We start from the raw sequence: 5,203 nt of genomic DNA, 5'->3' as shown, positions 1-5,203 counted from the left end.
TACCGTTAGCTGGCTCGATTCTACAGAAGAAATAATAATGATATTGATTTATCAGTACCAAATAATCAATTTTCCCATACAAACCTAGAAGTTCAAATTTACTCATTAAAAAGTTACTTAAAAATTCTGCGAAAAATCATGGATGAGTTTTGAACCAAAACGAAGCTTTTTAGACCCCAGGGTTTAAGAAATTCTAAAATGACCCCAAATTGACTCAGTCTACTGTCCCAGTCGATATAAAATTGAAACATAATAACAGGAACGCACTCTAAGAGGAGCCTGCCTACTCGAACAAGTAGGTCAAACTGGATTCGTATGTGGAACATTTCATCGTTAAGAGTAGAAGGAAAAAAATACAAGTCGGAGGAGAAAGAAGCGAGCCATCGAAGAAAGCATACGGGAAGCAATAACTTTAGCTGCCACCATTCCATGACTGGTCACGTATTGGTCGCACCGTAAAAAAACTGAACTCGCGCTATAATTCCGTATCGAACTGCAACCTGTTGTACATGATAATGAGTGCGCTGAAATTGAGCATCGAAAAGGTCTCTTTTTGGGGTCTTCACATTTACGCGCGGATAAATCACATCGTTACAATTGTTGACAGCTTTATATGTTAACCCGATTTCGAAGCCGGTCTCGGTGATGGCGCGAATACATCGTTTTTCAACGAAAATTTCAACAAAATAGCATATTCAACACCTGACGCAATGGTAATAGGAGAGAAACAAATGACCCACTAAATGCTGACATCATCATTAGCATCATTCATGATCGTCGTCAGTCAGCGCGGCTATCATCAGAATCAAGTGCGCGGTGTGCTCCGGAATGCCATCCACACACGAAAATTGAAACCAAATCATAGAGCATACAAAAAGCAGGTGTTACTGGAGGAGGAAAAAATCCACGCATACCCAGCGATAATAGGGTGTGTCAAAAAGAACTTTTATTCGAGTTTTAAATTTCTGGGTATTTTAGAATAACGGTTTATTATAGGGCTTTCCCTTCAAAAGACATCACATCTCGTTCAGAATTTCTGGGTATTTAGAATTCATTTTTTATAGGGTTTTCCCTTTAAAAGACATCACGTCCAGAGTATCACCAAAACTGGGAATCGTTGGTTTACTCTCCATTAACACTAAAAACGGAAACAACTTCTCTCTGCGCTAGTTTTAAAGTTCACACAAAAATTAATAAAATTTCCAAAGGATTCGCCCTGAATTGGAATGTTTTCCTAGATTCTGTCTATCACCTCTAGTTTCTGTACCAACACGTGAAAAGTATCTATCTCCAAAAGTAAACAAAAACCATTTTCAGTACCTCATGATAGGCCAACAGTTGCCCTACTTAACGGTAAAACCTTTTTGAGAAAATAATATTCCGTTACATTGAAAACTCAATTTGAGTAAAGGATCTATAAACATTCTAAAACCAGAACTGCCATCACATGGATATGCACCCTTTACTCCGGAACAATTTTTCGCTACTACTCCGCAAACAAACTCAAAATAATCAATTTGACTCTTTATTCAACATAAAAACATAGTTGCAAATGTATGCGAGCTTATAACTAAAGCTAAAAATAAGAAAATAGCAAAGGGTGTATAAACTGGTTAGACAGAATATTACGTGAGCTAGGTTCTATCTACGATAGCGCGTTGTTTTTTTTCATGAAAATTGATATTTCTCTATTCTAACATGGGATGCTTCTTAAAAATCGTTTGTCTTTCATAAAAACCAAAAATTTGAAGTGATTTTGAATTGGGGATTTAAAAAAGGTTGTATTTTTTTCAAATGCGTTTTTCTTGTAGGCCATATATGGAGATAAATGCTTTTTATGTGTGTGTAGATTTGACACTTTATTCAACATAAAAACATAGTTATAAATGAACGCGAGCTTAATACTAAAGCTAGAAATGAGAAAATAGCAAAGGGTGTATAAACAAAGGAGACGAAATATTACGTGAGCTAGGTTCCATCTACGACAGCGCGTTGGTTTTTCATTAAAATTGATATTCCTCTATTCTAACATATAGAGAATGCTTCTAAACATCGTTTGTCTGTCATAAAATGCAAACATTTCAATTGATTTTTAATAAGCGATTTAAAATAGGTTGTATTTTCTTCAAACGCGTTTTTCTCGATTCGCCATATATTGAGATACATCCTTTTCACGTGTTGGTACAGATATGTCGTTTAAAAACCTAAATTGAACATTTTCGAGCAAAGTCAGTCCATGATAACTGACAAACGAACGAATATACACAAAAACTGATTTCAAATCGATATTTTATCGTTTATTCAAAGCAGGATTCAAATGTTTCATAAATATTCTTATATTCAACTAGTTGATCCGGGTTGCTTTGCTACACCTTCAAAAAATAAATTATATTTTAGACAATTATATAAATTTTGATTTTTTATTGTGGGCGTGATTTCACATCAAATTTGATGATAATGTAGAAGCAATCGCTTTAGACTGAGAGCTGCAACTGGAGTTCCGAATTGCATTACCAAAAAGTATTCAAGCTTATTTTTGAAACTTTTTTTTCAAGATCTGCAACTTTTGTTCTATTTTTATTAGCCTCATTGATTCTTTAAGTATGCCAACATTTATGTTTTACTGGTATGGATTCCTCTCCATTTCTCCTTTAGATGGGGGTAGAGCTCACGAAATATTTTTATGGTGTATTTTACTCGATTAGTACTCGATTAATATAAAACAAAACTATATAGGAGCTCCCCTTTTTCTTCCCACCCCCAATTGCTGTAAGGAAGTGATAAGCTATTAAGCAATACAAGAACATTTACATATATGAAACCCCCTCTATCCTTTCCCTCTCCTCATTGCAAGGCAAAAGGGTCATATAAACATATCTCGTGCCCTAATGTCAAATTTGATTCCATTTGCTTGATACGTCTTAGCAGATTTAGGCTTTACAGACTGAATAAATGACGTGGACAACTTAAGATTAACATTTAACACTCAGTAGCGAGATGGGAATCGAACCCATGCCATCAGTGGACCAGCGATTACCGTCTTACCACGCTAACCACTCGACCACCGAGATGTACAAACTATAAGTTGTATTGGGACCCTCTCCCCACTTTCTATGTACTTCCTGGATAGTGGATACTCAAATAATCATAGAACCATTTCACGTTATCCAAATAATTTTCAATAACAAATTTGGTTCCATTTGTTAGATAAGTCCTCAATTTATGCTAAACAACATCGAAGGGCAGGCAGACCCATAAACTCGTGGCAGCGAGGCCTAGCGGCCGAAATCCGAACTTTTTGGCCAGGATCTTGACTGGGACCAAGTAAAGACGCTGGATCCGGATCGTCAACAGTGGAGGTCTTTTACCACGACTCTATGTACCGGAGAATCGACGCGGGACCATAAAGTAAGTAAGCCAGTCCCTTTTTCCTTTATTTTATTCCCAATGGAAAAAAAAGAAAAAAAAACAAAAAAAAACAAAAAAAAAATTTAAAAAAAAATAGAAAATTTAAAACAAAATTTAAAAAAAATTTAAAAAAAAATGGAGGAGTCTCAAATAAGCATAAATACATTTCTCATAAAATACTCTCCCTTGCAAAATTTGTTTGCACCTGCTCGAATAGTTCTCGAGTTAAGACAAAAAAATGTAAAGGAGCCTTCTCACCCCTAACTATTTCCGCACTGGAAGAACGGCTCAAAATATCATAGAAATATTTTTCGCATTCAAATACTTCTTTCAAAGGCTTCTTTACAAATTGATTACATTTGTAAAGAAGCCTCCCTTACATATTTCTATCTCCCCACTGAAAAGAGACAGTTGTCTTAAATATTCATAGGAGCATTTCTCGTACAAAATACCCTCCCATGCCAAATTTGGTTCGATTTTTTCGAAAAATTTTCAAGTCATGCAAAAAAAAATGAATAGAAACCCTCTCCTATTGGAAGAAGGGAGAGGCCCAAATAATAATAGAAACATTTTTTGTATTCAAATACCCTCCCACGCCTAATTCGCTAGTTTCATTAGTTTTCGAGTTATTTGAAAAAAAAATGAAAGAGAGTCCTTCCCCCTTTCTATTTCCCTACTGGAAAGAGTGAGGGGTACCAAATATTCTTAAAAATACGCCTTGTACCCAAACACCCTCCCATGACAAATTTGGTACAATTTGCTTGATCAGGTCCCGAGATATGCAAACACTGATGTTCAGAACTTCAGCTAAATCATTCCGTTACTCAAACAAAAAAGATGAAAGTTAAATGAGAGTTGAAATAATGAAAACCGCAAATAAATACAAACGTTTTTCACTTACATAAGTTAAGGGGGTTCTCTAGAGTGAGCAGCGAAGGAGTTCTCCTGCATTTTGTGAGCTGAGAATATCAAAATATTTCTATTGAATTTTAAAATTTTCAACCCAAAATCTGGACAAAGCCGAATTCGAAAAAAAAAATTAAGAATAATATGATTCAAAACAGCTTAAATTTTCATTTTTTACCAGTATCAGTTTTATCATATCAGTAAGGATATTCTGTACAGAACAGATAAAATACATACATACAAACGTCTTGCAGAATAATAATGTTGGTTATTACGTTAACTTTCCAAGTAATGGTTACTGCATTAAAATAGCAGCTTATTTCGCCAAAACTGGCTCACAGTGCTAAGAGAGAACAGAGAAGCTTTATGATATACATTTCCGAATTTTACCCAAGCAGTATCTGGGTTACCGCGAATTATTATAACTCTTCACTTTTTAATCGTTATTATTTAAATTTTCTTTGGTTTTAAAAATTCTAAACCCATTTTCCTTCCTATTTTTTGAAAATAGAATCCTTCAATTGCTTGAATTGGACCAATCGACAGTACAGAGTTTTATTTATCGAATTTCCATCCCTCAAATTCTGTATTCAACTTGAAATTTGTATTGAAACATTTTCAACTGATTTTACCAAAATTTGATCATCTGCTGAACTAAATATACTGAATTCAGCATATCATTTTCCAAATGATCATTCAAAAATTATCATAAAAACGATCTCATAGTTGAGTTGCTAATATCATTGAGTGATTTCCTTAACATGAATATTTCTTCAGTTACTGAAGTTCAGTTTCATAGTTTATCTGGATTTTAAGAACTCAGAATCTTTGTTTTAGGTAGGTACTAGACTCATTTAGATTCCTTATTTGACTTTTTTCAATGATAACA

This window comes from Uranotaenia lowii, chromosome 3 (assembly GCF_029784155.1).
Source record: "Uranotaenia lowii strain MFRU-FL chromosome 3, ASM2978415v1, whole genome shotgun sequence".
Lineage (NCBI taxonomy): Eukaryota > Metazoa > Arthropoda > Insecta > Diptera > Culicidae > Uranotaenia > Uranotaenia lowii.
The sequence above is the reverse complement of the archived record's forward strand: the minus strand, read 5'-3'. Positions refer to the sequence as shown.